The sequence below is a fragment of the Lutra lutra genome, chromosome 6, assembly GCF_902655055.1.
Source record: "Lutra lutra chromosome 6, mLutLut1.2, whole genome shotgun sequence".
Lineage (NCBI taxonomy): Eukaryota > Metazoa > Chordata > Mammalia > Carnivora > Mustelidae > Lutra > Lutra lutra.
In genome coordinates, this window is record NC_062283.1 from 60,160,133 (window position 1) to 60,186,655 (window position 26,523).

General features: G+C 45.4%; 1 long non-coding RNA gene and 1 other non-coding gene across 2 annotated transcripts; one reads left to right on the top strand and one right to left on the bottom strand.

Moving 5' to 3' along the window:
• Positions 1-2,948: 2,948 nt before the first annotated feature.
• Positions 2,949-26,523, bottom strand: LOC125102772 (uncharacterized). The gene is made up of 3 exons (XR_007128188.1): positions 26,513-26,523; positions 10,573-10,577; positions 2,949-3,473 (listed from the first exon to the last, which is right to left on the bottom strand). It is a non-coding gene; the product is annotated as an uncharacterized LOC125102772 (long non-coding RNA).
• On the top strand, positions 25,266-25,372 carry LOC125103359 (U6 spliceosomal RNA). Its single transcript, XR_007128365.1, has one exon. It is a non-coding gene; the product is annotated as a U6 spliceosomal RNA (small nuclear RNA).

Below are 26,523 nucleotides of genomic sequence, written 5' to 3' on the forward strand. Positions count from 1 at the left end.
CCTTTCCAGAAATTGGATTGATTTACAGACCATACAAGAAAATTGGACTTGCTGTTTCTCCCCTCATTTATTTTATTCACCAGACCTGATTCGACTTCCAAAAAATGGAAACTATTCTTCCTGGTATGACAACCAATGAGGACATTCAGATTTCCAGCTATGGCTGTGTCCCTGGAAGAGTCAGCTACAAACTCCAGTGGTGACAAACTTCCTTCCACATGCCAGGACCCCCTCAATGGAAAAGAGAGCCACCTTCCTCCTGGAGAGTATCTTGGGGCACCCAGGTGGCTCAGTCGGTTAAGGGTCCGACTCTTGATTTTGACTCAGGTCATGATCTCAGGGTTGTGGGATCGAGTCCCATGTCGGGCTCCATAGTCAGTGTGGCATCTGCTTGTCCCTCTCCTTCTCCTCCCCCAACTCATGCTTGCTCTTTCTCTCTCAAATAGATCCATAAAATCTTTTTTTAAATATTGGGGGTAAGTCTTCTTAATGTGGGTAAAAATTGTATCTTCTCCATTACATAGTTTTGAAGAGGAAATCCGATTTTTTATATAAAGCACTTCACACCAATGCCTAAGTAACTTAAGAAATCTTGGCTGAGATTGTTCCTTTCAATCAGTGTGTGTGATCAAATTTACTAGATCAGTGCTCACCTTTTGTTCTTCCCTGGAAGAACCTACTACTCTCAGGCTCCAGCTGATTCTGTTGCTTTCTTTTGATGCCTGTCCGGTTTTCCTAAAATTCCCTCTGAGTCGCTTGGCTGCCCAGTTGGTTGGGGAGACAGGGTATGTGAGCAATGGTTTTCTTCTCCTTCCTTTCCCTCCCTTGCCCTCTCTCCTGTGACTGTCAGCCTATGCTGAGACAGGCAATTGCCCTGATATCCTACAAATTCTTAGCCACCCCAACATCTTTCATGACTGACAGCTGGACCTCATCTGCATGAAACTGTATAAAGATTTCATAGGCTGCAGGTGAGAAACTGTTTTTGGTGATTACCTGGATGCTAAGGGAGAAAGGTGAAAATTATGTCTCTATATAGAGCTTTGGGTCTCCATCCCTCCCAACTCATCCAGCTCCCAAGTTTTCCATTAACCTGAGAAATAACCACTTGCCGATGCTGTGGGCAGGGATGGGGAAGCTTTCCTTCTCTCACAGGGAATTTCAGGGACACTTAACAGGGGTTCCTGGAGTCTGTGGCTCATGCATCAAATCTGATTCACCAGTGGCTCAGTTTTTTGGAATTTTAATCTACTGGGGACTATAGTGTGGACCAGAGTATCTTCTAGAAACATCCTCCTCACCCCCTTCCCCAGCCAACCCGTCTCCTGTCCCGGAAATGACAGAGAATAATCCTCCATTTTCTCAGCTTGGCCATGGGTACGGTGTGAAACTTGAAGGTCCTCTTCATCCCCTCCTGCCCCTTCTCCCCTTCCTCTCCTGATCCCACTCCACGCTTAAAGGGGAGTCATGTCCCATGGTTGAGGCCATCATCCATATTAGAAGAGAAAATTGACTTAAAAGTCCCTTGTTCTGTGCCTGGCATAGAACAGGCGCTTTATCCACGAGTCAGCTTAATGGTTTTTCCCACCCTCCATGTTTGCTAACCAAAGCCATAAAGTTCGGATCTCAACACCGAACTGGCCGTGAAGGTCCACATCCTTACAGAAGGTTCCCCAACCCATTCACAACATCGCTGTCTCCTAGAGCAGCTGGTACAATGGACCAGCCGTGCCTGTCTTTCTTCCTGAGGCTCTGGGACTTTGCAGTAACTTCCAGCCGCTTGATTTGACAAATGACTTTCTGAGTAGAAGGGGGTTTTACATTTAATACATATCATAAGAGACATCAGAGCTATGCTCAGGAGATCAAATAGTTTCTTCAGCTAAGTATGTAAGCATTATCCCTATTAATATCTTTCCAACAAAGGCCCTGGGCTCCCCACCCCCGTTTCTCTGTGATCTCAGTTTATTAATGTTGCCGTCCCCTCCCCCTGGCTAAGCTACCCTCACCGCAGACTCTCATTCCAGCCTGATGTATACTCTCAATAGAACACACCTCCTTGGCAAACATTAAATGTAAAAAAAAAAAAAAATCCATCATCATAAATCGTAAAATCAAACAACTGAACACCATCTCTTGGGAAATAAAATCTGAAGAGTTAAGAAGGGGAAAGAGAGGGCTATGATTATTTTAATCCTATTCCAGATGCTTAAGTGCTCTCCCCAAACAAAACCCAAATTAAACATGAGCCCGTTCAGAGGGATGAAGACTGTGATTGTAGAAGACGATGTTTGGCCAATAATAGATGCTCAGTTAATGTTTACTTAAAAATAAATAAGCACAGCCGGGTGCCTGGGTGGCTCAGTCAGTTAAACGTCTGCCTTCAGCTCAGGTCATGATCTCAGGGTCCTGGGATTGAGCCCCGCATTGGGCTCCCTGCTCAGAGGCATATCTCTTTCTCCCTCTCCCTCCGACATTGCCCCCAGCCCAGCTCATGCTCTCTTTCTCTCTCTCTCTCTAATAAAATCTTTAAAAATTTTTTCTTAATAAATGAGCGTGTACACAACAAGCAGACCCCTGGACCACATTCAGTCAGGCTTCCAGCCCAAGCAGACAGAATATGCTGTGGTAATTGAAATTCCCACATAAACCCGGGGTGCTGGGATTTTCAAAAGCACCTTCATGCTTATTAGCTGGTTGGACTGATGTACTGTATTGAAGCTTGTACCTAACCTTGAGAGAAAGTAGCCCTCTGAGGTCCTTCAAAAAATGGATTAATGTAGACACCATGCACAGACACACACAAACTGTGAGAGAAAATCTTGTTTCCCCAACATCTGGGGGACCACTGAAAGATTTTGGAATCTCTCTCAGCACTAGAGAAAAGGCTGAGATTGAATTTCAGAATTTTAGAATTTAGAAAAATTATAGAATTTTTTTTTTTTTGAAGCAAACAGCTGCTTTATTTCCGAACAAGACGCCACAGCCTTGTCCCACCCCCGCACCTGGGAACCCTGAGCACAGGTGAGCCGGGCAGCTTTGGGCCTGGAGAGACAAAGCAGAGGAAGGTCTGAGTGTGTTCCTCCTCTAACCAGAGGGATGGGTCACCACGACTGTGGTGTGACTCTTCAGCTGTCCAGGGAATAGGGAGTAAAGGGATCAGGGTCCTCGAAAGTCAAGGTGAAGCAGGAGGGGGACACACCTTCCCTGTTGGCAGGAGGAGAAGGGATGGTGGCATCCAAGGGCTTGGAGGACAGTAGAGCAGAAGGGCCATCCTTGGGGCTGGGTTTTAGAATGCCAAAGGAAGACCCAAAGTGACAGCAGTGCAGAATCTGAGGGACAAGGGTGTTCCTGGGAAGGCGTCCAGGATGGGGGCAACCACAGTCCTGAGCTTTGTTGGCTGTCCCCTCAGGCTGGGCTTGCTCTCTCCCTGGGACCCAATCAGACACAAGCAGAGGCTCGCCTGGGTGGCTCTTTATCACATCTGAAGTGAGTAAACCTTTTCTTGACCACTGACACCCACAAGAAAGTTCCAGAAGGATATTGACCTTGTAGGATGGATAATTTGGCCCCAGAGAAGCTCAAGAGGGCAAATGTACCAGCCAAGAAAGTTCCCTTTTATTTAGCCAACCCCACCCTGAAATCAATGGCAAGCCATGTAATGCGCTGGCCTCAGTTAATGCACCTTTAAAATGGGAACAAAGAGGTCAGCTCCATCCACTTGCCAGGATTCTTGGGAGAATAAAATTAGACTGCATGAGGAAGCTTTCTGAAGAAACAGAAACTTAGATATACAAACCGGCAGTGATAAGAAAAGGACAGATGGCGGGTGAACCAAGGAGGAGCACTTTCAGCTAAAGGAGTTCCCTGCCCAAACAGTCCTAGGTACCAGGAGTACGAACGATCAGGTTGTGTCACAGGTTGTGTCCTTTCATTAGAGGGCACCATCCTAGTACCTGGGTTCAGATCCTTGGCTGTCCTGGGTGTGAATTCCAGAGCTGCCATCTAAGCGCTGAATGACCTTGAGCTGGGCCCTTGGCCTCCTAGCGTGCTGGGCGGACTGCAGTCTCCTCCCTGATAAAGAAGCATTGTGGGAATCTAAGGGAGGTGGCCGAGGCCAGAGCCCACAGAGGTGCTGCTCAGACGATAGCTCAACCTGAGAGGGAGTTCTTCAGAAAGACCATTCCACTCTCCTAGACCCTCAAGTGGGGAAGGGGCTTCATTACAGCTTCCTAGGAAAGTTTGTCTCCAGTTCTGCCTCACTGCTCCTGGTTCCCTCCCACCACCCTCTCTGTAGCACTTCCAGGAGCCTTAGAGGGCCTCATGCTAAGAGGCAAATGGCCCTTTGCCTCATGCTCTGTCCCCTGCTGTTGGTGGTGGTGCCTGGAGGGAAGGGGGGCAGTCTGACTTGTTGCTGGTGGCAGCTCTGGATAGATAGCCCCAGCATCTCCCAGAGGGCCCGAGCAGTGCCCTCGGTGAGAGGGTGAAGCAGGCAAAAGCTCCTTCCTGGTTGTCCCATCGGCATTTCAGCACCTCCCCTCCCCACCCCTGCCAGCAAGACCCAGATCCCCCCAGGAGTGCCCCATCAGCTTGCCCATCTGACCTTCTGTCGAGGAGACGCAGACACAACTTAGAGCTCTATCTCATCCAGATTCTAACTTGGGTCCTTGAGCTCCAAAATGTCCCAGCAGACAATAATGGGGGCACTAGAGATATTCTCAGTATTTTTAAAAGCCGTTCATAAAGCATGCATGTGCCTCATATGAGACCGAGCAGGCTAATTATGTCTCAGTATCTCTGGGATGGAATGCTATCAATTCATTGTGCTCGCTCCAGTTAGCTGATGCTGTTGAAAGTTCTGAGAGGAGGGGCACCTGGGTGGCTCAGTGGCTTAAGCCTCTGCGTTTGGCTTAGGTCTCATGATCTCAGGGTCCTGGGACAGAACCCCGCATCAGGCTCTCTGCACAACGGGGAGTTTGCTTCCCCCTCTCTCTGCCTGCCTCTCGGCCTACTTGTGATCTCTATCTCTCTGTCGAATAAATAAATAAAATCTTAAAAAAAAAAAAATGTTCCGGGAGGAGTTTGCAATTTTAAAATGTCAGCAATTATTGCTAAATGACTGCTGTTTGTAAAATAGACAAACTTTTCTTTTTAAAAAATTTTTATTTATTTGAAAGAGAGAGAGAGCACAAGCAGTGGTAGCAGTGGAGGGAGAGGAAGAAGCAGACTCCTCACTGAGTAGGGAGCCCAATGCAGGACTCGATCCCAGGACCCTGGGAGTATGACCTGAGCTGAATGCAGACGCTTAACCAACTGAGTTAAACTTTTTTTTTCCCCTAAACGAGTCCACAGGGGAAAAATAATGAGAGTTCTCTTTAGTGGCAAAGAGCCCAGAAACGACCAGCCTCCCCATTTTATAGGTGAGGAAACAGTGTCCCAGGAGTTAGGTTTCCCCAAAACCCACGTGGTTTCTCTGGGGCAGACGCAAGACTACAAATTATAACCCCGATGTTTTGCTTCCAGTGCTGTTTGTACAGGCCGCTCTGCCACATCCTCTCCACCCAGCTCTGCACATTACCGGGTGACGCCTCATAATAAGGAAACCATAGTTGTTGGCCAAGTGATGAATGTATGTCAACAGGTCCTTCTAGAACGGTGCTGTCAGTTGGGCAAGATACATGTGGATATTTAATTTTAAATTAATTAACATTAAATAAAATATATAATCCAGTGTCTCAGTCTCTCTAGCACATCTCAAATGCTAAGTAGTCATAAGTCATATGCTGTTAGTGGCTGCCATATGGACAGCATAGATACAAACCATTTCCATCCTTGTAGAAAGTTCTGGGCAGTACCACTCTAGAAGTAGTGGTAAAAGGAAATAGAGGAAAGAGTCTGGGCCTGCGACTGGGGAGAGCATGGAGGTGCTTTGCATGTCACCCAAACTCTGCCTGGAATTATGTCTACGGGTCACCATCAAAGACCTGGGGACCCTAAGAGAGAAACAGACTAAAGGAACACCTTCTCCCTGGACTGGCCCTATGGCTTCCATGACCAAAGGCGGCCTCTCAGGACTCAGCCACACTGAGTGTTTAAAAGTCACTCTGTTGCAGGAGGAAGAGCACAGAAGAGGGGGACGGGTCAGGAGAGGGCAGTTTCAGACCCAGTGTTGCCTTTTACCAGCTGGGTGCGTTCAGCAAGTGGCTCCCCCTCGTTACACTGCTAGGGAACAGCCCAGTCTCCTAATGCTGGCCAGCCTGCTCTCATCTACATCATTGCGTTCGTCTCTCTCCATATGTGGCTTACATTTCTTGGGTGTGTATACATTCAGAGAATGTTTCATCCTAACCCAGGGAGCAGCAGGAGAATGTGGGAGAAGTCAGCTTGACCAACACCAAAATGTGTCTTCACACAGAGAAACCCTTCTGAGGAGATTCAAAGGCAGCTGAAGGCTTTCAGGGAGGTGTTTGCTACCTAAAAGTCCAGTAGAGGGGGATATTGCATAGAGACCGCTTCTTCACAGACTGCCTGAAGCTTGTCATTGTGAGTGCCCAAACTCAGAGGGTAGGAAATGTGTCTTTCATCCTTGCAGGACCCCAAATGTCCTCCCCGAACCCTGGGACCTGACGAGTCACAGCTAGAACCTTTGCACAGACCCGGGAAAGCCCCTTGAGTTCTTCCTGTGCCTTTAGCCCTGATGAATTTTCCCTTCCCATTTCCAAATTGCAAAATTGAAACTATTTCCTCAGGTGCCTTATTTAGCAGCTGTCCAAAGCTGGAACCTGGCAGGATTGACAAGTGTTTAAAAGCTCAAAATTCACTAATGTCCCAGGTGAGTTTTCCCCTCCTGTGCCCTCCCCGTCCTTCCTCAGAATAGACTTTCCTCACCAGCACGGCTGCCTGAGACCCTGGCAGTGGGCCTCTTTCGATATAGAATGCTTCTAAGGGAATAAAAATCCAATCCCCATTCCCTCTGTCCTAACTGCCTTATTGTCCTTCCCTCTTTGACGACTGGATTCAAATCTTTCTCCCCAGATGAGGGCTGATCGGCCCCCATGGTCCACAATCTCTCACCATCTTCTGAGAAAGAGACTCGCCCACCCTCAGAGCAATAACTGAGAGCAAAGGGTTCAGTGGGATTTCCAACTCCTGTGATTTCTCCATTCAGTTCTTCAGAGGTAAAGATGTGAGTAAAAGATGTCAAGAAGGTCTCTGGCTGTGAGCGCCCAAGGAGGGGGGTGGGGGGCATGCATCCTTTGCAACTTCACAGTCACATTTCCACGGAAGGACTCTTTTCCCTCTAAATGTCCCGTTTCAGGCTTAAGGTTCAAGATGGCGCCTGGATCCAGCCTCCTCAGCATTTGTCAGCTCTGAGGAGTTGGGGGAGGGGTGCTGAAGACAGTGACCTCCGGTCAGGACACTTTCTGTTTAAAGCAGAGGCACCTGTCCTGCTAAATGAAGCCAGCTCAGCTGCTCTCTCAAAAAAAAAAAAAAAAAAAAAATCAAAAGAGAACCTAAGTCATAGTCGGAGGGACATTTCATTCCCCAACTTCGGTATCCATGCTGAGCAGACAAGGGAGCAAGAAACAGGGAAGTCCTCAAGCAAAATAAGGTGTATTTGTGGGGCTGGCTGAGCGAGAATTCTCAAAATATTTTCTGAAGCTCTGAACTGTTTGGGGAGCGTAGCCACAGCATGTACAGGAATAAATGCCCCGTGTTCATTAGGAGAGCCTGTGTATATAAGGGAAAGAAATGTCCAGGCTTTGGGGCCAGATGTCGGTTTAGATCCCAACCCTACCGCCTTCCACTTGGATCGCCTTGGACAAGTCACCTAGACCTGTTGAATCTTCATGATTTTCCCATCTGTAGAATACAGTGGTACCTACTTTCATAGGCTTATTATTGCAAGGAATCAATGAGATAATCGGTATAAAAACACCACGTCTGGCATATAGTTAGCACACCCCAGATGTTAGCTCCTATTCCTCACTTTACGAATAAAATAATACCACAACCACCTTCTGAGTTTAGAGATAGAGATGTATGAGAAAATCCTCTCTTCCTGTAAGTTATGGGAACTTCTTTATTCTGATACCTGTGTGACTTAAGTTTGACCCCAATTTTGATACTTACTCCCCTTCTTCGCCATAGCCTTTGTGTGTTTGGAGTTCCACGAGCGAAGCCACATGGTTCATATAAATGGGAGAATATTAATCAACCGAAAAACAAGTATTTCTCAGATCCAAGGGCAATAAAGCACTGTGAACGAGCTCCACCCCCACCTGGTGACTGGAAATCAGAAGCAGAGGTTGGATCCGTCCTGATTTTAGCCCTCCCTAACATGACCCTATGTGTTAGGCTCTGGGATACTCTGGACCCTGCTTCCAGCATCGTGCTGGAGTTTGGGGTCTGTGTGGAGCACTGCGCCAGCAGCCCTGCATTGGGGGCGGGGGCGGTGGGGGGGAGCGCCATGAAGGTGTTTGCCAGCGTGTGCTTCGGTTCCCATCCCCCTCCTCAGCCGTGCTCTGGGTGGTAACTCAGTGGCAGCCTGACTCCTGTGGGCTCTCACCCCAGCCCTGCTGCTCCTACGAGTGAGAGTAATATTATCATGCAAGAAGAACCCCGTGACCACACAAATAAAAAAATAAAAAAGGAAGGAAGGAAGAGTGCTGTTGCCAAGTTTGAAGACCTCAAGCCTGCTTAGAAATTCGCTATGACATGCCCCAAGTGACCAATAACATGTTGCCACCCCTAATTGAAAAGTGGGCTGGTTTATTCAGTCATTTCACCAAACTTTTATGAAGTACCTACCATATGTCAGACCCGGGAAAACTGAGAAAGAACTGGACGCCAACCCAGCCTTTAAAGACCTCACAAAGATGCAGGGGAGACCAATAGTGAATGGTGATAGGTGACACGCAGGGCAATCATGGGGCACTGTGGAGCCCATGGGAGGAAGAGAAGCCCCAGACTAGTCGTGATGAGCAATGTTGCCCAGAACCAGGAGGTCACGGTCCTAAGGTAAGAGAATCAGTGTCGTGTGGGGCCCTGGAATCCTGGGGATATGGAGGAGGAAGCAGGCTCAAGTAGGAGCATTGGAGGCCAACAAAGGTCAGAGGGATCAAATGCACAGGCTCTGAGGTGGGAGCCTGTGAGGAGGCGGGGGATCCTAATTCCAAAACCTGCACTGTTCCACCCACATCCACAACTCTCTGGGTTGCACCCAGATTCACAAGGCACAGAATTGTAGCTCAATCAGGACCAAATTCAAAAGAGCATTTAGATGCTTATTCTGGAATCAGAAAAGACCTGCAGGTATCCTAGAAGGCTTATCTCCCTGACCCTCAGACATTGAAATGAAGACCGCCTGTCAGGCTCTAAAGTTCAAGTTCTTTTTTTTTTTTTTTTTTTTTTTTTTAAGCTCAAGTTCTAATAGCCTCTGACCCCTCTCCTAGAAAATCAGGAAACGTGTCTTCATGTGGCCCTTATCACATTGTGAGCCAACGGCCTCTTGCTCATGAAAAGAGCCTAATATTATTAGCTAAATAATAACAACTATTAAAAAAAAAAAAAAGACCCCAAAGAATAATAGGAGGAATGGAATGCCTCAAACATTTCACTTAACCTCTGTCCCTAAGTCAGCAACTACAAAGGTAAGTGCTGGTTGGGAGCTGGTTGATCTAGTCTCTGTGCAGACCGAAGCCAACTCAGACCTACACTTAGGTAGGATTTGAGGGGCACCAAGAAACCTGCCCTTGGTGGCAGAATTCGAGTAAGTAACTTATTTTTAAGTGAAGGTCGTAGGAGTTTGGGGTTTTGTTTATTTGTTTTGCCTTTTTTTTTTAAGCAATGGAAAATTTCTCTCAAGTGAAAGCTTGCAGAGTACCCCACCCTGTACATATCACAACAGCAAATTCTTAAATAGAGTTTACTATGTGCTAGATGTTTTAACTCATACAATGTAGTTACTACTAATATTTCACGGATGACAAAACTAAGGCCCAGAGAGATTTAATGGCCAGCCCACCATCACACAGTTGGCAGGTGGTAAAGCGGGTTCTAGACCCCACCCTCTTCCTGACCCCACAGTGTGGCCCTAATGTGGAAGGCCTATCAAAACAGCACGGCCCTGGCTAGAGCCTGGGGAGAGGGCAAGGGGTTCCAGCCTCCATAGAGCAACCCTTGGGCACATTCTTGAAAGCTTAGAACCCCATGAAACCCAGTTCTAAAGCCCCTGGATGGAAACATTACCTACCAAGGGTCACTTAAACAAACAGTTCCTTCCTGGAAGGAGTAACAGATTAGTGCATTAGTAGGAATCACTTTTCAAAAGCCAAATTCTTTATAAGAATGGGCCATAGGAAAAACAATCTGAGGGTTTTGAAGGGGCGGGGGGTGGGAGGTTGGGGGATCCAGGTGGTGGGTATTGGGGAGGGCACGGATTGCATGGAGCACTGGGTGTGGTGCAAAAATAATGAATACTGTTACGCTGAAAAAATAAAAAATTATAAAAAAACGAATGGGCCATAGAATAGGTAAGCAGTGACAGGAGAGAGTCCAGCTGCAGGACACAGAGGCTGGGGGTGGGGGGGCAGAGGTAGGGGGAAGGAGGGTAGACCCCAGAGTCTGAAGCGTAGGATGAGAGGGTGATGGGAGAGAATGGACCTTCCGGACAACAAGCTCCCTGCCTAGCTGGCCAGCTGGAGACCAGGCTAACAGCAGAGTGCCTGGGCCACCCCTTTAGAAGGGCCTCCAGGCAGACAATTTTGTGGGTGCCGAGGAGCTCAACAGCAGGTAATTCCCTGGCAGAAGCATAGCGTGACTCGAGCTGTGGGGGGTGGGTGAGAAGATCAGTCTGATGTGAGAGCATCAGGGCTCCCCAGGAGGCAACACTCAGGGTTTTCAGTTTCTATCTTGATAAAAATTTTGCAATTTTCACAACTGCAGAGCAAACAGAACCATGACTCACATTTCACAATTTGCTTGGCGAGTTTACTGTATTATCATGACTCCGACAATGGCACATTTGTGGGGGGGGTGGGATAGAATGCTTGGCACAGGGGGCCCGGTATGATGGGGATGGTGGGACACACACTGCCCCTATCCTGTTTCTTAGCTCAACACCAAAAGCCAGGGATTTACATAGATTATGGGTTTCCGCGGACTGGGAAGTATATGACACATTTTGACATTCTCCACGTGTCTATGTTCTGCTTGTTTTTTAATGGTCTCTGAGGCACGTATTCATCTTCTGTAACTTCATGAGATGAATTACTTGGGGTTCATCTTCTTTTTTTTTTGAAGGCTTTGACATATGAAAGTTTAAATGGTAGGAGCTTGAGTAGAAACTTTCACGATAATGTAATTTAAGAGCTAATGATACAGACAATTAAATCTTGACACTTTAAAGGGACAATTAAAACCCTTGGTGAAACTGAAAACCAGAATTTTGCCCTTTGGCTTCTATGGAATCAAGCGAGAAAATCTTAGTCTCCTGGGGAAGGGAAGAGACCTGGCGGCCAGTCTTGTCCCTGATAGATACCCCCTGGTATTGTGGCAGCAACGTAAGAGGTAATTATTATCTGTTGAATAAGTGAGTGAAGGATAAATACATATATGCAAATAGTCCATACAAGTTGAAATACAGGGTCCAGTCTTCCCATACTTAGCAACCATTTCTCTAATTAAGATTTGGATGATATTTATTCCTTTTTTTTTTTTAAGATTTTTATTTATTTATTTGACAGAGACAGAGAGACAGGGAACACAAGCAGGGGGAGTGGGAGAGGGAGAAGCAGGCCTCCCGCTGAGCAGGGAGCCCGATGCGGGGCTCCATCCTGGGACTCTGGGATCATGACCTGAACCAAAGGCAGATGCTTAACGACTGAGCCACCCAGGAGCCCCTATTTGTTCCTTTTTAAATGTGTATTCATGAATCCTTGAAATGAGTTGATGCAAGAAAGGAAAACTACTTCAAGCTTTCAGTGGTTGTCTCTCCCATTTGCCCGGCACACTTCACTCAGATCCCTTGATAACTGTTCACATTTTTAAATTTTAATTTAATTTAAAACTGTTCAGAGCCCCAGTGGGCTGTGAAGGCCCAGGGTAAATGTCATGGCCTGCCATATCTCACGCCATCACGGTCACTCTCCCTCGGTGCTTTTGTGGAATATAAACCTAATTTCAAGAGACTTGTTCTCATTAGAAGATGATTCATTTGGAGAGTCTGAAACTCGCATTTGTGGAGTTGCCTACCTACCCGGGCATGGAGACAGACACTTCATCACGGTTATTTCATGTAATCCTCTCAAGTGTAATTTTGCCCATTTTAGGAGATCAGGCATTGTGGTCAGGGAGAATCGTCCAAGCCACAGAGACAAGAAGGAACAGAATTGGGATCCCAAATCAGGCTGAGCCCAATGCCCATGATCTTTATTTTGAGGGCTAACAGCTGAGTTCAGATGGGGACGGACAGAAAGGGACAGCTTAACAGGACTAAAAGCCAGACAGGGAATGCTAACCAGGAGGGCTTTCAGACTGATGAGTGGGGTGATAATTGGAGGCATCCTCCTGTTCCACCACAATTTCCACGTATATCAGCTTGACCAGTAGGACGCCGGAGGGGCCTTCCAACAGGTCACGAGCTCACTCTGGCCCACCTCTGGGCCATTCTCCACATTCAGCCAGAGTGAGCGAATGCAAGTCTGATGAGGTCACTCTCTTGTCACAAGCCCCTCAGCCCTGCTCATGGCACTCAGAATAAAGGCCTCGATCCCCACACACCAGAGGACCCACCTGATGCACCCTGCATACCTATCTACAGGCTCATCCTGCTTATGCTCTTCTTATGCTCTCACTTTCTTCTTCCTGCCACGGGGCCTTTGCATGTGTTGTCCCCTTTCCCTGAGAGCCTGAGCCCACCATGCCCTCCACCAAACCACCTTCTTTCTCTTTTTCCTGTGTCAGCTTACCCAACTGAGTCACCCAGATGCTCCCCACTTCCTGTTCCAGCTTAAATATCCTTTCCTCAGAGAAGCCTCTTGGGATGACCAGGTTGGGCCCTCTGCCCTTAACTTTCATTTCACTCATCACTATGAAAATGGGATAATTATTGGCATTACTGTGTGCTGAATGTCATTGCACACACCCCTGCAGAGGAGGAGATTTGGAATAAGCAACACCATGAGGCAGGCACCCATCCATCTTGCTCACTACTGTCCCCCAGCATCTGCTTTAGAACCTCACAGATGGAACACGTTCAATACAAGCTTGTTCTACCCAGGAGACAATTAATCAAAAAATCAGCAACTTGCTGTTCTAGTTTCAGGCCCAAGGCCTAGGACTTCCCAGTCGTGTTTACTCTGATGGCCCCAAGTTTTATCTCAAGGAGCTCATGGAGGGATGTGCAGCACACTTTACAGGAAACCTTTTACCACTCGGCGGCCCCCTCTCTCTACCACCTTCTAATCGGCTTCAGAGTAGCTACAGAGAACATTTTTTTTAAGTGCTATGTTCTCACCAATGTGTTCACTTGGGACAACCTAGGTCCACACACCGTGATCCTGTTCAACTGAAATCAGTTCCTGTCCTTGCTCCATTCCCCTCCAGAGGCCTCATCTCCCTTGTAGTCAAAGCCTGTATTCTAGGCAGAGCCTGTAAGGCCCAGAGGATTGGCTCCTCTCCGACCTCATCCCCAGCTTCAGCTTCCCCGAAGCTCCTAGAAACGACCTGGCATGCAGCCTCCCTGGCCAGTGCACCTGCTGTGCCCTCCCTGTGGATCCCTCCTCCCCAAGCAGCCGTCCTCTCATTCTAGCCTCTGCTTCAGATGCCCCTTTCCCTGACCACTGCCCCACAACCCCTTGGCCCCTTTCTTGCTACATTTTTCACTATCACTTTACAACTCTAACATACTCCCACTCTTATTTATCTATGTGTTTGTCTACCTCATCGCGTCCGAATGGAAACGCCCTGAGCGTGGGGTTTCTGCCTACGTTGTTCCTGCCGCGACTCCCCACCCGGCGCCAGGAGGAGCTCAGCGGATAGCTGTGCTCCAAGCACCTGTTCTTCTACCCCCCTTGCGTTAATCCCGAGGGCGGCGCCCACCAGCCAAACCCCTCCCTTGCCACCTGTTTCTGCCCAGGCTATCCCCACGGCCCTCTGGTCGGGTGGTAGAGAAGAGAACCAGGCAACTCGGGCCCCTGGACATTCTGCGTTCACACCCTGTCCCCAAAGCCTGATGTAAAACAGGTGTCCTGGTTCCATTTCCCACTTCTTTAGTCGAACCCAAAGTGGGTTTCTTTACACATCAGGGGTTTCTCTTCAGTCTTTCCCTTGTCGGGTGTGGTAGCTGAGGCTGCCATGTGCTCAAGATGGAGGCCCGAGGTGAGCAAGAAAGGCCCCCCCATCGGAGCTCCGTTAGAAAGCCTTCCTGCAATGGCTGGGTTTGCTTCTTCTCTGGTTCATTTATTTTTCTAGTCTCAAATATAGATTCTGTTACCTTTCAAAATACGGGGCATTTAAGAAAACAGTATTTTAAAATAGTGCTCATGACTAGAACCGAGAGTGATCCTTTCATACCTGGCGGTCAGGGCCTCCGAGGGTGGATGGGATGCAACTTGGTCCCAAGGGGGAACACTGAGCTTCTTAAAACCAGGTACACGGGACAGGTTCTGGGCCCTGGGATAGCAGTGAACTCGGCCATTTTCATTTCAGGTGCCATTTCTCTGAATACTTTCCTCCCATTCCATGACCACCCAGCACAGTTGTCCCGTGCTTACGTCTAATGGCCTTGTCATTATTCACAATGAGGACCCAGAACATGCCCCATGCCCCACCACCTGCCTGGGATCTGCTTTTTGGTCCCATCCACTCGCATCATGGCTCTGTCATTTCCAAAATTGTCCCTTGGTATTCAGGATGACCAATTTCTCCGGCTCAATCAAACCACTCTGCTTCCAAATCCCCCCTCTTCTTAAATCCCTCTTCACTCACCAGTGACAACTTCTGCCTCCGTGTCTCAAAGAGGCCCTTTTCTCCTGCCACCCTGCCCAAGACTCTAAAAAGGAAGGGAAGATAGCAGTACCGAGGTAACTGTCAGGTTCAGCTAACCTGAGCAAAGCACGCTGTCACCAGGTGTTTCCCATCCTGCCACCCGACAAAGACAGGATCACAAAAGCCAAGGGCAAAGATGAATACAGTGTGATTTCATGGATGTGTGGTAGTTGCCAAAAGGAAGGAGAGGAGGGGGTAGGTGAGACAGGTGAAGGGGGTCAGGAGGTACTCCCAGGGATAAAATAAATAAGTCCTGGGGATGTAATGTACAGTGCGGTGACTGTAGTCACTAATATGGTATTGCATATTTGACAGTTGCTAAGAAGTAAATCTTAAAGTTCACATTGCAAAAGGGGCACCTGGGTGGCTCAGTTGGTTAAGAGTCTCACCCTTGATCTTAACTCAGGTCTTGATCTTAGAGCTGTGAGTTCAAACCCTGTGTTGGGCTCCACCCTGGGTGTGGAGTCTATCTGTACTTAAAGAAAAAAAAAGTTCTCATCACAAGAAAAAATTTCGTAACATTGTAGGGAGAGGGATATCACTAGACTTACTGTGGTGGCCATCTTACAGCACATACAAATGTCAATTATGTTGTGTACCTCAAACTAAAACAATACTATACGTCAATTCTACTTTAAAAAATACTTTTAAAAACTTGAAGAAAAAAAAAAGCAAAGGTTAAGAACTGTTTGTCCTCTATGCTTGCAGGCTAGACTATCAGAGTCAGGACTTGTTTCCAAATAGACAAGATTTGGACGTGTCTGCACAATCAGATTAGAAGAATTATCAGCGCTCTGTGTACCCATTAATTCCTTAATGCGGTCCTTCATTTCTGCAGCAAATAGTGATGGAGCGATTACTTCTTTGACTGCTGAAGGTTTTACGATCTACTCTTTAAGAATACACTATTACATTGTCAATAGTCTTACAAGGTATTACATCTTATTGAATGGAGTTCAATTTGACAAAATTTAGTTCACTCATTTGAACTCCTGTGGTATTTGCCAGCATAGTAAAGAGCACTAGGCTAGGGATAAGGAGAATCAGATAGGAATCCTGTCTGTTCTACTTAATGGCTGATTAACCATAGGAAAGTCACATGACTACTTTAAGCCTCGGTCTTCTATATTCATAAAATGGGCGATACTAACTGCCCAACCTACATCATAGGAGTTGCTATATCTTATTAATTTCAGTGTCCTTGCCAATCAACACAATGCCTGATACATACCAGCCTTCCAAAAACAAAATGGAACCAAAAAGATTGTAGTTAAATTGAGTCAGTGTTAATAAAGGACCTTTTTGTTGAATCAAGCATTATAGACATGAAAGCCTTGTCACTGTTTAACAAAGTTCCATGTGTCTTTCAAGCCCTAAGTCAAATGCAGTTTTATCTGTGAGGTGGTCCATTCTCCCAACCCCAAGATAGAAAAGAGGCCAAGGAGGTCGGTTGGTGTCTGAAACCCCAGGCCATAGCTGGAAGGTACAGTCCACCAGAACAGAGCTCACAAGAGCTGCCATAAGAAGACCGTGCAGGTACCCAAGTCTGGAAACCCAGACCTTTCCAGGGAAAAGGAATAAACCAAGGACTCAGAGCTAAAAGGCCTCTGAGCTACGGAGATCAGGAATGGAGCAGATGGGATATCTGAGAGCAAAGCTGGGAGTTTCTGTGGAGCAAGTAGCTATGGTGTCAAGGGCCAATTAGATAAGGATGGACTGCCATTCTGAGTGTCTGAAATGCTCTCATGCAGCTGAATCATGTTGGACAGAAACCATCCCACCCTTTCTCAAAATCCCATAGCACTTTGCACCTCTCAGATCACTGTGCACACTGCCTCTGTCTTTGTGGTTCCTTGAGGATGTGCATATCTTCCCAGGTCTTACTCAATTTTGTACCCCCTGTCCAGCCCATACCCAGTGCCTAGTCCAGTGTCTTGCATATGATCAGTATAATAAATATTTGTTTGTCAAATTAATAGAAACATTGGTCTTCAGTTTCAAACATGACCAAATAAAACATGACCCCAAATATCGAACGTTTAAACTAGTTTACTCATCATCTAATTTTATCATCTGGGTTTTGAATGTTTTCTCTTATCCTTCAGAATTCTACAGCATGTCAAGTTTTCTCATCTAACAAAACCACTGCTCATTTGACTATGTGTTCCTACCAATTATTGGGCATGGTGGGAAAATGGCTAGCTGTTGGTCAGAACATTTTGGCTCCCTTTTCAGAGTATGGTCTTACTGGTAAGAGGGTACTGCTAAGCTGGAACTACATTTCCAGCTCTCCTTCTACCCAGGTGAGGCCACATGACCAGTTGTCATCAAAGCAATGGGAATGAAAGTGGATGAGTCTCACCTCTGAGGCCAGGGCTTTTAAGACACAGGGCTCCTCCACTCTCACTTTCTCCTTTGCCACCTGGAAGCAGAAGACTTTGAGGTTCCAGGGTGTCAGAGAGTCACAGGATGGGAGCCTGAATCCCTGAATGACCACATGGAGGAAAGCCTTCTGCTTTCCCCATTTAGATGAGGGAATATGGAAGCCTGGATCCCTAAGTCACCATATGGAGGAGAACCTCCTGTTTTCTCTATGTAGTCTAGTACATGGGCAAGAAATAAATTTTAGTCGGTTTGATATTTAAGTGTTAGTGCGTTTGATATTTAAGTGTTGCAACAGCTAGCGTTACCTTAACTAATACAAGTACCTACTCTGTGCCAGGTGCTTCCCACAAATTATTGCACTGAACACTTGTAATAGCCCCACGTGTTAGACACTATCACTATCCTTCTTTTTATTTTCCAAACCAATAAACTAAGACACAGATGGGTTAAGTTACTTAGACAGGATGTCACAACTAATAAGTGTTGGAGCTGGAATTTGAGATTTGTCTGGCTCCAAATGCTCTGTTTCCACCCCTCTACTACATCACCTTGTTTCCCATCCATCAGCGATCTTGGACTGTCTTTGACATCATTTTTAAATTAGAGGTTTCTGCCCTGATTCTGACCTATACTTTTTAAAAGCAGTTTAGAAATATGTCTCCCCTTCCCTTCATAGAATTCCTTCCCTCACCTGGAAGAATTATGTATTCCAAGGCCTGGAGTGTTCTACAAAGACCTTAATTTCTTCCTCACCTGTTTTGACATAATTTTTTTATTACTAGAATTGAATTATTTCTCTAAGGAAATATTTAAGCTTGTTACTGCATGGCTTCTGATTTTTTTCACCAGTTATAAAGAGTAAGAAGAGAATTCACTATGGGTTTTAGGTGGGGGACAGGAAGGAGAGTGGGGGAAAAGAGAGATCATAGGAAATCATCAAATCCCACCTGCTTCTTGCTTGCTCGAGAAAGTCTCTCAAAACTTTTGTCCTAATTCTCAGGCACTTTGTTGATGAGATTTATGCCCCGCACAGTTACAATTGTGTTAGTTCTCTTTCTTATTTACCTTTTGACTGAGGTGTAGAAAAATTCAAATGACTTATCCAGAGTCATATAGTATTAAGAGGTAGAACTAGAAAGCAAATTATATCAACTCAAAAAGGAATAGAAAGAAAGGTCAGTATAAACTCGTTGGTAAAAAGGAGCTTATAAAATGACAGGGGATTTTGTTTTGTTTTGTTTTCTTTTTCTCTTTACATATAAAATGATGGTTATCCAACTCAGAAAGAAAAAACAAAAATAAGGTAACCCTGGTCATTTTCAGTAACCTTTTTAAAATGTATGTACTTGGGGGCCTTCTTAACATATACTAACTATTCTTCATGACTCAAGATAAACATCAATTATTGAACTGGATTTTTAACCGATGACGCCTCCAGAGAATATTGAAGAAAACAAGGCTGTTGGTCTCTGTATTAAATGTCCTCAAAGTGGAGTGTTTTACTTGTTCTGTACCCTCCATGAGGGCAGAGATTTAGGTCTCTTTTGTTCAATAAAGTAGGTCAAGCGCCTAGACACCTAGACCTATACCTGGCATGTAGCAGCTCAGTAAACATTTGTTTAATGATCGAATAAATGAATGAGTGTTTTGCTCCCTAATTATTCTATCTCCACCTTTTATACTGGGTCATTTGTTGTCATCATTCCCTTTGCCCTTAATTTGCTATTTCTAATCTGCTGTGGCTTGAGAAACTTAAAAGAAATGATATAGATAGATAAGATAAATTATAATGTAACTCAATAAAACTTTTAGAACTTTCTGCAATGATGGAAACTTCTCTGTGCGCTATTTACCACTAGGCAGCTTAATTAACAGCTAGTTCAGCTAAGGAAGTGAATTTCAAGTTGTATCTCATCGTAATTAAATTAAATTAGACTTAAATAGCTCTGTGTGGCTAATGGCTACTGTACTGGATAGCACAAGTTTTGAACAATGTGCTAAATTAGAGTCAATGAGCACTTGTCTGAAGGCCAGGGGACAGATATTTTGAAAATGTGGCGGCCTTCATTTTTTGTTTTAATTTACTTCTGCCCTGCTCTGAATGAATAATGAAGCCAGCCAAAGGCTCTCCAGCAGACCTAGATGTGGCAGTGGAGTCAGACAGTGATTTGGTTCAAAGGGGACAGTTCAGTCTTAGTGATAATGTTAAGGGCAAGGATGGCCAACCATGAGATGCAGGAAAGTTCAGTCTGAGGTGTTCCTGGGGCCAGGTAAATCTGGAGAGAAAACCTGGTATTGTCAGGAAGAAGTGCTGCATGGTCTGAACTCTTCCATCTGGGTCACTCAGGACAGGGAGTTGGACAGCGGAAGGTCCTGAGACACCCAGACCAGCTCAGCAAACAGTCCCCTCAGGCGCATATCACGTTGCTGGCACCAACATGGGCAACGGCAGCACATTGATGTGGGGTTTTGTTGGAGGTAGGTAGGAGTGGGGGTTGCTCTCCAGACTTGCTCACAGTTTTTCCCAACACAGAGCTTGAAGCAACCAGAATTAGCATTAAAACTCCTTTTTGTCCCTATCCGAGAGAGGCAAGTCTCATTCTAATTCATCAGGGAAGCTTAGGGTCTCTTACCTGACTGGAGCATGTGGGTCCTGCAGGGGTGACTTGGTGGCTTTCTGAGTAGGGCAGAGGCAGCTCTGCTGGAAGAAGTTTACCCCCAGCATCTTTGTTAGCTGGTGTTTGCGAGAGCTAGAATGAACGCAGCAACTTAGACCTCAAAGATCCCACACCAGATACATTCGTGTTCAGAAATGGCATCTGTCTGTCTCTATGCAGGGAGGCCAAGCTTCCTCACTGGATGTGGATACACGTATATCTCTTTCCTGGTTAAGGATAACATTGCTTATATGTGGCCTGTAGGCACACACCACTTTCCAACACACCAGCTCTCTCCTTAGTGAAAGGGTCAATTTAGCCTTGACTCCCTCACTATTCCACCAGCTCCTGTTTCATAATCTAATCCAAGCAATTCTTTTGTTTTTATCTTTTAATATTTTTTAATTTTTATTTTCTAGAGAGAACACGCATGTGAGTGTGTGAGTAGTGGGGAGGGAGAGAGGGAGAGAGAGAATCTTAAGCAGACTCCAAGCTCAGCACAGAACCCCAAACACAGGGCTTGATCTCATGACCCTGAGATCAGGACCTGAGCCAAAACCAAGAGTCAGATGTTTAACTGACTGAGCCACCCTGGTGCCTCTCTTTTGCTTTTAAAATAAAGATATACCTGTATCCGTGCATAAGTACAGATAGGTGTGTGCATGTGATGTAATAAAAAACAATAATTGATCATTACAGAAAATGGTATACAAAGAAAATTTTAAAATGCATATAAACAAAAGAATCCAAAGAACCCCCGTTCAGGGAGATCTGGCTGGCTCAGTTGGTTAAGCAGCTGTCTTTTGCTCAGGTCATGATCCCAGGGTCCTGGGATTGAGTCCCACATTGGGCTCATTGCTCAGTGGGGAGCCTTCTTCTCCCTCTGCCTGCCGCTCCCCCTGTTTGTGCTCTCTCGCTCTCTCTCTGACAAATAAATAAATAAAATCTCAAAAATAAGAACCCCCATCCAAATACAACCTCAGTTAACATGTTGTTATATTTCTCCCTCCTATTTCTGCACAGAGATTTCCCCCTCAACCTAGTTCTAAGCTTTTTATAATCAGTTTCTTGTTCTCTGTTTTATCATGAGCACTTCCCTGGTAATCCCACAGACTGAACAGGCTTCACTTGTAATGCCTACAGAGTGTTCTGTTAAGAGCAGTTACCATATTCACTTAATCATTTCCCTTTTGAAAGACCTCAGTTTCCCAGCACTGCCCTTCTCTAAATTAGGATAGCAAATAACTCTGCCTGCAAAGGCTTGCCCCCTGCCTCCAGTTTGGGGGCACCCTCCTTACATTAGAAGCATAGAAGAGAGGTTTCTGAGTCCAGAGTCATGAAAGAAGGGAGCCACGGTTCAGGAGAGTGAACCAGCAGAGCCAAGTTCAGGGACTAATGATCTTGACCTTGTTGGTGTTGCCATTCCCAACAGAAGACATACTGGCCCAGGAGCGCCTAGACATCTATTCACACAGCAGATTCCTGGGACCCACCTCAGACTTGCTGAACTAGGGCATCCTGGGTTGAGCTTGGCCATCTGGATTTCTCAGTCTGTAGGTGGCCGTTTGACAAGCACTGCTTCCGAGCACAAGACCTCCAGGTGGGAACACGTTGGCAAAACTGACTTTTTAGGTCTTGCGTTTATCTATCGCTTTCAAAACTGCAGATAACAGGCCTATTTCTAACCATGCCACTTGGCAGGGGGAGAAAACATCTTAGGACTACAATCGGTTTGTTTCTTCGTTTCTTTTTGAAGGGTTAAGTTTTAAAAAAATATTCTTCATCACCCCACATGAAGATATGGAAGTTGAGATCCCACTGATTAAAAACCCTGCCTTTACCTTACATGATCTTTGAAAGTAAGCCCTTTCCCACGTGGACTGCGATTCTTTTTCTCAGTCTTTGCCTTGCTGAGCCCATTTCCAGTCCTTCCAGAACTCCAGAGTCTTATTTTCTCTTTACCGGAGGATAGTGAGAGGGGCTCGTCGATTCTAATTATAAGCCTCAAAGACTTCAGCCGGAATTTTAGCAATATAACATTGCACTTCTGCCAAAGGAGAAGTGTTTGGGAACCACTGATGGGGTCCTCCAAGGAGGAAAAGTGAACCTGGCTCAAACCCAGGATGGGCCAGAACGCTCAAAACTCTTTCCGGCTCCCTGAAACTGAGCGTGCTCCCATGGTGTTCCTTTTTATGAGGAACAATGAATTCACACAAACCAAAATTGAGAAACAAAGATACAGAAACCAAGTCAAAGGCGGAGACGATTTTGGAGTGCACTGGACTGCAGGCCAAGCTGGGTATAATCCCAGAGGCTGCCATCCAATGGGATTCCAGAGAAACATCTTGCCTCCCACATCTTGGCGCCAGGTCAAAACCTCTTTCTCAAAGGAGGCGCTGAAAAGGCGTCTGAGTATTAATTTGTCTGTTGTGAGAGGTTTTAGTGCTGTCATAAATCACTCCAGATCACAAACAGGGCTTCCGTGGCGGTGTCCCTAAGCTACTTGAACTTGGTAAGACCTGAAAAGAAGAAACTTCCATCGAAGCTGGGAGGGAGTACGACCACAGCCTGTCTTTAATCACCTGAGGAGGATAGAGACAATAGCTCTGGTCCCACTGAGTCACCCGACAAAAAGGAAGCTGACGTGTGTGGGGTCCTGGTGGTTGAGAGATTTTTAAGGAAGCATTTCTCTAAAGCAGGGTGGGTTGAGACACCCTGAGGCCGTGGTTCAAGGTTCAAGGGTCCAGGTCGGGAAAAGACATTATTCAGTGGGCTGTAAGAGGCCTCCTGTTACTATTACACAGTCAGCTGTATCTAGATGAGAAAGGTCTAAAATTGAGTGTGAGTTGTGACCCGGCCAGGTCATGGATGCGACTTCAAAGTAGTTTGAACTAGAACTTTGAAGTTGCTTCACCCACGTCTCCAACAATACTCAGCCTGTGATGACTTGGTACACTGAACCCAACCCAGAGTCCAAACTGTAAGTACCCGCAGATGAAGAGAACAAAAGCAAGGTGAGGCTCTTGTGATATTGTCCATTTTCTAACTGACTATATTATTATGCTGTGCCTCTCTCCAGCATACAGAATCACCGAGGATTCCTAAGGTAGTCCAGGAACCTGTAATGTTAAGCCTCCTTCTCTGAGTAATTCTGATTTTGGTGGTCCAAGGACCTAGTGTGAACAAGACCCTCTCCCAATGGGCCCTGGCTCCGTTTGTGGGCCCCAAATATAAAAGTTTTAGTCAAGTTTGAACAACTGTAAGATAAGCTCTATGCTCGTAGGGTGAAAAGGCCATGGTTTCTTGGCCCTTCTTTTGGAATGAATCACGGAAGGAGGACTGTGTGGTTGTTCTTTGTGCATACAAGCCAATGACTCAATTCTGGCATTGGTGTTCTTGTAAAATGGCCCATGCTGGGCCCCATAAGCAAAAGACTTAGTCAAATGTGCTAATTCAGCTAGCCAACTGTAGCTGACTCATCCTCAAAGTGCCCCTTACAGATTGCATTATTGTTCCCAAATATTCGTTCTCTCCTCCCCACTTCCCCAGAGCTTCAGCCAAGTAATATATGTAAGTCATAGGCTATAAAGTAACATAAGCAAGAAATAAATGTTTATTGTTTTAAGCCAATAAATTACTGGGGTGGTGTTTGTTACTGTAGCAAAAGCTGGCTAACACAACCTGTTCCTTGACAGGTACAGGAATGTAAGCCATTCTTCTACCCAACATAGCTCTTTTAAGCACACTATGTGCTAGGCGTTATCCAAGGATACACATGCAAACCTTACAAATACAGAATCTGACTACACCCTACCATCCAGCCTTATCCCCTTTGGCTAGGGAAAAAAATCATGTCACTCTTCTACTTTGAACCTTTCCATGGTGTTCCAGCTAACTCAGAATTAAAGCTCAAGTCCTTGGGGAGTCTGGGTGGCTCAGTCAGTTAAGCATCAGACTTTTGGTTTCAGCTCAGGTCATGATCTTAGGGTCCTGGCATCCAACCTCTCATCTGGCTCCACACTCAGCAGGGAGTTGGCTCGAGAATTCTCTCCCTCTGACCTTCTCCTGCTCTCTCTTATTTTCTCTCTCTCTCTCTCTCAATCTTTCTCTTTCTGTCTCAAATAAATAAATAAATAAATAGATCTTAAAAAAACACACGCAAAAAAACTCAAATCCTTATGATGACCTGGAGGACCCTATGGAGTCCGGCTCTTATCTCCTCTCTGACCTCCTTTTCCATTACACTTTTGCCACCTACTCCTCAGCTGCCCTGGCTTCCTTGCTGTTCCTCGAATAAGCCAAGTGTGCTTCTGCCTCAGAGCTTTTGCTCATGCTGTTCTTTCTTCCTTGACTCCTATTCCCCAAGATACTCCAGGGCTTCACTCCCTCTGTTCCATAAGCCTTTGTCTAAATGCCACCTCCTCATTGAAGCCTGCCTTGACTACCCAGTTTGAATTGCAATCCTCCTGTTACTACCCCCACACCCCTTCCCTACTACCCCTTCCCATTGCACTTCTCCCTGGTCTATGTGGTAAATACACTACACACCAACAGTTCTCAGAACATGGTACACAGACCTCTCAAGGTCTCCAAGCCGCATCTAGACGATTTTCCTAATAATACTAAGACATAGTGGCCATTTTTGCCATGTTGGTGTTCGTGCAGAGAGTGAGTAAACTGTTGGGACCTTCGCATGAATCAAGTCAGTGGCACCAAAACTCGTGACTGGTCACTGGGTCCCTCACAGCCACACACAATAAAAACGATGATAGTTTCACAAAGAAGGTCCCTAAGGAAACTGCATAAATGTTTCATTTGATTAAATCTTGACCCCTGAGTGCACGTCTTTTTTAGAGTCTGAGAACTCGGCATAAAGCCTCCTGTCGCCTACCAAAGTATGAGTTACCTGAAGGAAAAGTAGCTGTGTGATTGCTTGAGTTGCCCGTAAACTAGCTGTTTTTTTTCTAGCATACATTTTTACTTGAAGGAATGACTGGCTGATAAAATGATGGTCATTGAGACCTGGGTCATTGACAGACATTTTCTGGAAAACATCCAACTGGTGGTATTTGCTGTCAAAAATAAAATACAAGCTTTCAAGCAAAAACAAAATTTTCGCAAACTGCCACTTCCCAGCCCTTGAAGAGTTGTCTGATAAGATTGGTGATGCTAGTGCTCGCTTTGGCAGCACATATACTAAAATTGAAACGATACAGAGAAGATTAGCATGGCCCCTGCGCAAGGATGACACACAAATTCGTGAAGCATTCCATATTTTTAATCTACTTAGAAAGTGTTCAGAATAGTCCCTGCAGCCTGGGCATTATTCAAAGATATGACTCAAGTCATTCTACTTTTAGTTTGTTTTCCTCATGGAAATCTTCTTCTATATGTTTAATGCTAATCTAAAACATTTAATCTAGCTTTTAGCTAAATAATGATTACCTATATTTGCATATAAATATTGGGAAAGCCAAATAAACAAACGGATACATTAAAAAAAAAAAAAGATTGGTGATGCTATTCATGAATGTGATTTTGGGAACAGATAATGAAATGTATTAATATTGGGAAGATCTGCACAATTTGGTGAACCCATTCTTTCCAAGTGATGGATTCATGATGCATGGGTAGAAACTCAGTTCAAAGGTACATTCACGACACATTCAAAATGGACCAGTGGATTTTAATTAAATGGAGTACTGATATCTTTTCAGATTTGACATGGCAACTGATCTTTAGTAAACTACGACGTATTGAGTTCTGGTGTAGAATCAAAGAAGAATATCCACAATTAAAAGGCTATTAAAATACTCTCCCCTTTTCAACTACATAGCCACGTGAGGCCAGATTGCCTTCATGCGCTTCAGTCAAAACACCATATCAACACAGGTCAAATGCAGATATGAGAATCCAGCTGTCTTCTACTTTTGTTGGAAAATAAAGAGATCTGCAAAAATGTGAAAAAATACTACTCTCCTCTAAAGTTTTGTTCCTGGGGAAAAACAGTAATTTTCACTAAATCAATGTTATTCATACTAAAATATAATGCATCGATTGTTATTTTTAAATTTCCCTATATATTTTACATTTCTCAGTTTTAATTTCTAGTACTGTCGTTACCAGCAGCTATAACCTGCCTAGACAAAAGTTCTCTGAGGTCTTCAATAATTTTTACGAACACATAGGGGTTTCTGAGACCAAACATTTGAGCACTGCTGCTATATATAACTTCTTGTTATTTTTTGTCTTCCTCTTTTAGAATGCAAACTACATAAGAGAGAGGTTGTTTTCTGTCTTGTTCACTGCTAAGTCCCCAGTTTAGAAGTGTCTAGCAGTAGTAGGCACTCGATAAAGATCCACCGAATGAATGAGTAAATGAATGAATGCCACCAACTACACCTTCCAGTCACCAGGACCCATCTGCTCA